Source organism: Nematolebias whitei, chromosome 11 (genome assembly GCF_014905685.2).
Source record: "Nematolebias whitei isolate Nwh7 chromosome 11, NemWhi1, whole genome shotgun sequence".
Lineage (NCBI taxonomy): Eukaryota > Metazoa > Chordata > Actinopteri > Cyprinodontiformes > Rivulidae > Nematolebias > Nematolebias whitei.
Genome location: NC_056508.1, coordinates 46,703,485 through 46,712,107, shown reverse-complemented (window position 1 = coordinate 46,712,107; position 8,623 = coordinate 46,703,485). Strand labels below are relative to the sequence as shown.

The 8,623-nt window shown below is 50.6% G+C and overlaps 1 protein-coding gene across 1 annotated transcript in view; it reads right to left on the bottom strand.

Moving 5' to 3' along the window:
- LOC119417779 (ski oncogene) overlaps nucleotides 1-8,623 on the bottom strand; it is a 61,332-nt gene that overhangs the window by 15,006 nt on the left and 37,703 nt on the right. The gene's annotated exons all lie outside the window — the stretch shown is intronic.

Genomic DNA, 8,623 nt, shown 5'->3' with positions numbered 1-8,623 from the left:
ACACACACACATACACACACACATACACACACACAGACACACACACAGACACACACACAGACGGAGCGCTCAACAGAACAAGTTCTTCAAAACGTCTCGTAACGAGACAAAACAAACGTTTAGTAAATATTTTAATTTTAATTTTCTTCTCTGGATGAACTCTCCTGTCGGTCGGTTTGATCTCAAACGTGATGTTTCAGATGTTCTGGAGGAGACACTTTGACGTCTTGAAGGCTGAAGGAGGTGGACTTGTTTTAGTGATGGACTGTGTGTCCACTCCGTGTCTCTCCGGTCGTCTCTTCGGAGTGGACAGAACGAGCCGTCCCGCTTGGACAAACCCCCGTCCCTCCCACGAGGCGTCCTCAGGGGCTTGTACCGGGTCAGGCGAGCTTCGCCTCACGTCCGTGCAGTCACAACCGACTTGTCTCGGCTGGACGACAGCACAGCTGTCCCGTAGTCCCCCGTGGACGGTCCAGGACTCGGGAGTCATGGACATGTTGGGGTCAGCAGAACGTGAGATGTTTTTATCAGGAAGTCGTAAAGATCTCAGGACACGCTTTTAAAGAGACACTTCAGATCCTTTGAGACGGACGGGGTTCAGATTTTTGGACCTTTTCATAAATGAGACAGAAAGTCGTGCAAACCCAACGAGGACCGGATCACTTGTCCATGTTGTCGCAGGGACCAGAAGCTCCCGAGCGCCCGGGAACAGGAAGTGAAGAAAACGAGCTTGACCCGACTCCAGGGCGGACGCAGCAGAGCCGGCGTCACTTCCTGTTCCTTTCACCTCATCGTTGCAAGTTTTTACAAAACGTGTTGCTTCACGGTTCACGTCAGTTTTTTGCCTCCTCGGGTCAAATCCTGACCCGTGAGCTGGATTCAGGTTTTCAAGACGAAATCTGCTGCTTCAGCCGAGGCCGCACAGGCCGCTGCGGCCCCGTGACGTCACACTCTGTGGTTCTCGTGCAGCGGACGTTTGTTAGCGCCCCAGATCCAGGACTTTAACGTGCACGACGACAACCTTAGTTATGAAAAGCAAATGAAGCAGACTTCAGAAGCGGAGACGGGAGCAGGTTCTAATCTGTCGAGGAACTTTATTTTGAAAATGCTCCACTGTTTTTAAACGCATGTGATCTTCGGGCCCTCAGGGGCCACTGTATTAAAACCAGGTCTGGTTCTGTTCCGTATTAAAAAGAAGCGGGACCATCGAGCCTGTTATCAGCTCACAGTTCAACAGCCTGCCTCTCTGATGGTATGGGGGTGCATTAGTGCCTCTAGCATGAGCAGCTGACAAATTCTCCACTGAGTGAAACATGGCTTCATGAGATTTAAAATAATTCTGTTGTTGTTGTTTACGTTCAACATCACAGCTCTGAAGACCTGCCGGCCCGTCACGAATCGGTTCCTCCAGAACCGGTCCGGTGCGCAGAGAGGAGGAGGCGTCGTGTTCCCAGACGAAGCAGCACGTCTGACGCGCCACGCCTCGTCGTAAAGTCTTATCTTAGAAGTGTGACTTCCTGTCTGAGCTGCGTTATCCACAGCCGATCGTAAAGAGCTGCAGAGCGCACGGACGGGTGCGCACGTTTCAGAAAGCAGAACCGGGTCATCGGAACAGGCCCGCAATAAACGAGTCCGGCTCAGGCTCAGGTTTGAGTCACCGTTTGGACCGAGACTGACAGAACAGAACGGGTGACTCCACCGGACCCCCTGAAACTGGACCCCGCCCCCTTGAACCCAGCTGCCAGTTGGTTTAGACCCCCGTCCAACAGGACCAGGACCAGATCTGGTCCTGCTGGAGAGCTGCAGCGTTGGCAGCCATTAATTCACAAGACGAGGGCGGACACGTGGCTCGGAGGCTGTGCGTGCATGTGTGCGTGCGTGCGTGCGTGCGTGCGCGCGCGCCCTCTGGCCCTGCTTTGCTGCAGTGAAATCTAGGACAACGCTCCTCGACTCGATGAACCACAAACCACAGGCAGGTTTCAAAATAAAACCAAATTAAAAAGTAGAGAAACTGCTTTTCCTGTGAAAATAAAGTGTGGATGCTTATAGCAGAAGAACTTGCTGAAAAACAGCCGAAATTAGCTTAAAACATGCTGAAATGTAGCTGAAAGGGAGGAACAAGCCTAAGCTAGCAGAAGAATGCAGAAAGAACACATATTTGCTGAATTGGGTTTAAATAAGCCGAAATGAGCACAAAAATTAGGAAATTAGCAAAAACAGCTGAATAGTAGCTAAAGTAGTAGAAAAGGCTGAAAGTAGCAGCAATAAGCATGTATGGAAGAAAACTGGATCACAGTAGTGTGAACGCTTCAGTAACAAACGGTTTTAAATCTAAACAGTATTTTCTTTGGGATGGAGAAGTTGGAACCTCAAACATCTTGAACGTTCAGCAGAACTCTGGACTTCTGACGGACTCTCGTGGTTCTGGACGAGTTCTGGCCCACTCTCATTTACATTGTTGGTTTCTTGTCAGGTTGAGGTTCTAGACTCTGACTGGACCATGAATTCAGTTCTCTTTGACCCGTTCTGTCGTAGACCAGCTGCTGTGTTCTGGATCACGGTCCTGTTGGACCCAGTTTGGTCCGACCTTTAGTGGTTGGACTCAGAACCCTTTGATCTACAGAGGAGGCTCCTGGTCCACTGACAGGAGTCCAAACCATCAACGCTTCACCACCGTGCGGACAGCTGGCAGGAGCCGTTTGCTGCAGTGCATTCTGGGTAAACATCTCTTTGGTCTGGTTCCGGCCCAGAAGTCTCGTGGTTCCTTCAGATTTCAAGCCTAAGTCGAGCTGCCATGTTGTTTTTAGAGCGAAGACGCCACGACCTTTGACCTTTGGGTTCACCGAGTGCTGAATTCTCCTCCGATCAGGAGCTCGTAGAGATTTACATTTATTTTGAGTTCTGAGTTCATAAAATGTTTGAACTCCTGCTCGGAGGAGGAGGAGGAGGAGGAGGAGGTGAACCATACGTGTTGTTTTTAAACAGGAGGGTCATCAGCTCCTGCAAGATTAGAGCAGAGCTGCTCCGATGACGGGCAGCCTTTACTAAAAACACAACCCCCCCCCCCCGACACGACCTGTCAGGTTTTGAGTCAAGCCGGCCAACACCTCGTTTCCTCCCTCACCCTCACCCGCCCTGTGCCTGTCAGTCTCAGCGTTTCCTGTGTCACAGATTACCGGACGTCCTCTGAAAACAACCCGCCCCCCACGCTGCAGAAAAAACACGGAGGCGTCTTTAACGGCACCGCGGACCAAGACGGACAAATCGCAGAACGTGCCGCCCTGAAAACTTTCTAAACGAACAAAACGCTCCAAAGAGACGCAAACTTTCAGTTTTCTAAAGTTTTACCCCCAAATTTCACGAGGTCGACAAATTTATGACAAGTTTTTAAGTTTTCAGTACTTACCATGCAAGTAACTTACAAAGTACATACCAGGAACTTACAAGGTAAGTACTTAGGAGATACAAGGTACTTACAGGGATTTTTCATGGCAGGTAGTGCATACTTACAGAGTACATACCTGCTCCTTACCAAGTATATACACGGTAAATACTAGATAGGTACCAGTGCATACTCAGTATTTACATGGCACTTCCTGTGTATCTTATACTTATTAGGCATGGACCTGGTAAGTTATAGTTTTGTACCATGCAAGTAGGTACTGTGTACTTACAGGTACTTACAGGTACTTTCAGGGAGCGTACAGGGGTCCATGCCTGCAACCTGCCAACTATGTACACAATAGTTATGTTGTAAAAACCTGGTACATATTAAATACTAATAAAAACCAGCCGCCGCGCTGAACACGCTCCGTGCCTCGGTGGTGCAGCGGCTGCAGACCACAGGACGTGTCGGGTCGACGACGGCCCAAACACCTCCTCAAACTGAGAGGACGAACGACCCGTTTTCTGCTGCTCCTCGCAGGAGGCTGAACGGGGGCCGCGCCCTGACTCTGGCCTCCCTGCACGCCCTTCTGCGGGGGGGGGGGCCTTCCTTCCTGGAGGCAGAGCGAGAGCTCGGCTCACCTTCTACCGCCTCCCCCACCACGAGCAGGAGAAACAAACGGGTGCGAGACGACACGGTTCTGGAAGCTCCGGTTCGGGGCTGAATTCGTCGACTCGGAGGGCAGAAGCAAAACGCGTGGAGCGCTTTCGAGTTCCCCTCCCCCGAGACTGGGGGAGGTGTGACTGAGCTGATCTGTCTGGAGGGTTGAACCCTCACCACCTGTTTATGTTAATCAGCAGAATGTAATGAACTCGGTAAGAACACGGAGGAAGCGACGCAGCGGGTCCTCCGCTGTGCGTTTGTGGGTTCGAGGAGCAGTCACGTTGGCAGCCGGCTCGTCCCGCCGCCGCCTCCTCGGCGGGGGGGTCCCAGAGAACAGCGAGGCCTCTGTCTGCGAGGAGCAAACAGAACTTCACACACGCTGCAGCGCTGCACCCAGAAACATCTCCATTCTGCTGAGACGCACTTTTGTCTTCGAGATGAACCAGTTTGCTGACTCGGCTTTAAATGACCTCATCCGATATTCGCTTTGATGTCGAGTGTTTTATTTCCCCCCCGCTCAGCAGAAAAGTAACTCTGTCTTTTCATCAACTTTGGGATTATTGGGAGCAAGTACGGACTTGAGTTGGGCGGAAAGACGCCCGCCTGACGACAAAACAACCCCATCTCAAATAAACACTGTGGCGTTTGATAAATGTAAATAAAAACAGAATTAACCCAAATGTTACAGTGGAGGTGCACCCCTATACCATCAGAGAGGCAGACTTTGAAACTGTGAGCTGATAACGGTCTGGGTGGTCCCTCTCCTCTTCAGTACGGAGGACACAATGTTCCAGAAAAAGAATCTGATTTGGATCCGTCTGACCACAGAACGGTTCTGGTCCGTTTGAAACTAGCACATCTGGTTCTTCTTTGCCTGATAGAGCTTTAAGCAGCACCTGTGGATGAACTCTGTCTACAATGATCTGTGGAAGAGTTCTTCAACCCAGAACAGAACCAGACCTGGTTTTGATGCAGTGAGGTCCAGAACTGAACCGGATCTGGTTTTGTGCAGTCCAGAACTGAACCGGACCTGGTTTTAATGTAGTGAAATCCTGAACTGAACTGGACCTGCTTTCAATGCAATGAGGTCCAGAACAGAATTGGACCTGGTTTTGATGCAGGGTCCTGAAGACCAGGACCGTCCAGCACTGACGTTCGTCCTCTGAGCTCACAGCTGTGTACAGATGTTGAGGACCATAAATGTGAAGCTGTTCCAGAAGCTTCAGACTGCTGAACCTCTGCCCATCTTTACTTCTATACCCGGTCCTCGGACTCGCCTGTTGACCTTTAACCCAGTTAGCTTCAAAATGCTCCCCCAGGCGTTTCGTTCTTGCGCCGCGCACGTTCGAGTCTTCTGTTGGGCCTGGAACGACTTTTTAAAGATGCGTTGCAGCAAAAACGGAACGAGTTCTTAGTTTCAACATTTTAAATCTTACACGAAGCCCCGTCCTGCTCGGAGCGGTTGTAGGAGTTTGCGCCGACAGATGTTCAGACGTGTCTCAAAAGGGGCCCCGGCGGTACCTGCCTGTACCACCCCTTCTCCCAGGAACCATCATTTATCCCCCGGCTGCTCGAAAGACGAACACCAGACCTGAACAGCTGCACAGTCTGACGTCTCAGTTCCCGAATGCAACATTTTTGTTTTAGGAATTATTTTTATTCCACGCCTGTGATTTTACGACTGTTCTTGTAGGGGGGAGGCCTCGGACTCCAGAGAGTCCTGCGAGACAAAACCAGGAGCGAACCGTCCGAGAGCTGACGGTTAAACTCCCGAACACCAGCAGAGGAAACGTGTGACGGGAGCGAGTTAAACAGCCGCTTAAAATAAAACGGTTTAGATACGTGAACACACCACGACCCGCAGGAAGGCACAAAGAGGGTTGAGGCGCTGCTGATCCATCAGCAGCGCTGAAATACAGAAATCATCTGTGAGGTTTTAAAGACGAGTCCAGGTCTGGAGCTCAGAACTCGCCAGCCTTGTGTTTCCATCTGGTTCTGCTCACAACCGACTCATGTTCAGGCTGCTGTTTAATGCACCGTATCGTTTAGTTTATATCTTAGATTCTTGTTTGCCGTTTCTTTTTATACTTTATATTTTTGCTAGTTTTGGATGTGACTGGGACCAGTTTGTTCCACCTCATGTACCACACCTGATGAGAACGACAAAGAACCTTGAACGTTCAGAAGCTAAAGGTCCGTCGCCCACCTGACCGGAGGACTTGGTGGTTCTGCCGTTCGCTCTCTGACCTTCAAACCCGAACCCGCCCGGCTCAGCTCCATCTGAAGGTTTTAAACTTCCTTTAAGGTCAGTGGAGACTCGCAGGTCCTGATGAACCCACAAAGACCCGTCAGACCCGATTAGTGACCGCAGGTAACGATCACAGACGACTTTCTTAAAGCTACAACCCTGCTGCGAGTGTGACGTCCGAGCTCCTAATCAATCGGTTTGAAGTGAAAATGTTCAGAGGATTAATGGAATCTGCTGCGCAGAAGAAACCGGGACACGGCTGGGTCTTGTGAGATCCGATTTGCGGCGACTGTCCAAATGAAAAGGCTCAGGGGACGGCGGCTTGGCTGTGGCTCAGCAGCTGAAAATGAACGTTTCGCCACAGGAAGCGGCTCCCTGGACAGTGACGGTGGCGTGACGGCTTGGAGGATAATGGAAGGTGAGAGTCTGGAGGGGTGACAGCGCTCACCCGAGGGAGGGATGAGCCGCGGCAAACTAGGGAGGTCACCGGCTCAGAATACATGAATACGAACACGAGCGATTATCCGCGTGTTTACAGGACGGGTCGTTTCCGATTTAACGAGCAGGAGAGAAGCTGAAACTTTCCCCGGACGACTTGGACGCCTTCTGCCTGAAGCGACAGAGATGGATCCGCTGCTGGAACTGAACTGAGGGGTGATACCGGTGATGGACGGGTCGTGTCCAGACTCCGGTAAAAACCAGGAAACAACAGATTCTGACGAGCAGGATTGTAAACGAGAGCGAGCCGGCGGCTGGCTGACAGACTGAACCCAAACACTGCTGATGAACTCTGATGGGACCAACTGTCATCACCTGATGCTCCTCAATGATCCAGAGAGAAACATCTAACAAAGTGAAGTCTGGTCCTCTGGACGGGCCCAAAAAATAACAAAAATTGTTGAAACGCTTCGTCTTTCATCCAAAGGACTTCTTCAGTCTGAGGAGCTGCAACAAACTCAGTCTAATAAACAGCTCCTTCTCATGTGGATCAACCAGTTTGTTGTTGACATCCAGAACCAGCTGCTCACATGGTCAAGCCCTGACAGCCGCTTGCTATTCACAGGGGGCTGAGTGATGCTATCAATAACAGCATTGTAAGACGGGGACAGTTGGACACGAAGGCTCCGCCCCTGATTAATGATGGACAGGTTCTCTTCACAAAGATGTCCTCCTCCACTCCTCTCTCAAACCATCGTTCCTCTATCAAGGCTGTGAACATCTTCATCCTGAAGCCCAACAATGTTCAGTCACGTCATCTGGACGGTTTCTTTTTTTGTGCCGAGACGTTTCGCCCTCCATCCAGAAGGCTTCATCAGTCATCAGAGGAAACGCCAAACAAAACTGCTTCTCCCCCAACAACTTACTCCAACGTGGAAAAAAATCCGTTGGTGCAGCAGAAAAAGAAAGAAACCGTCCAGATGAGCCGACTGAAAGTTGTTGGATTATTGAGCGTGGACTTTGGTGTTCGTCCCTGAAGTCAACAACAAACTGGCTGGTCCACCATGAGAAGGTCTATTTATAAGACTGAGTTTGTTGCAGCTCCTACGCTCTTTAGTTTGAAACGTCCTGAAGTTCAGGTTAGAAGGAACGCCGACGGTCCTGCGTCTGTATGTTGGAGTCGAGTTTATCCAACGGCCGAGCCGTCGCTCCAAACGGATGGTGTCCGAGCGCTCAGACGGTCAGGAGCTGCCCTCCTTCACTTCCTGTCTGACAGGTACGCCAGCCTGTTGCAGGCTCCTCTCCAACCGGGCCCAGACCCGAACACGCCTCGCCCCCTCACAGGCAGCACAAAAAGGCGTCTGTGTCCACAGACGGCTGTGTTTGCTGTAGCTAAGTGGGTCGAGCGCGGCCGCGCTAATGCATCTGCAGACATGTCGGTAAAAGCTCTGCGCTGGGACCGACGTGGGAAAACAAGCTCTTACACGCCTGCCGAGATGCAAGCTGCGGTCTTCAAGCGTCATTATGTGGAGAGACGGAGGAAAACAACCGTCCATCTTGACCGCGGCTATAAATACGAGCCCTGCAGGACGCACGAGACTGATGATGGTTTATTGGAATCCAGACCGGAGCTCTAAAAGCCCATCTGTAGAACCCATCTCTTCTAATGAAACAGGCGTTTTGGTCCGACGCTGCAGGATCCACAGAGTGAAACACGGATCACGATGTATTTGTTCTAACCGATAGAACGGTGCAGTCAAAAAGCAAAAATTGTCAGGTTTTTTTATAGAAAAGGTGAGAAAAATTTGGGAAAAGTATTTAAATATGTAATTTTTTTCTGCTCCAAGCTCACACTAACCCAACAGAAAATGTATTAAATTTATTATTTG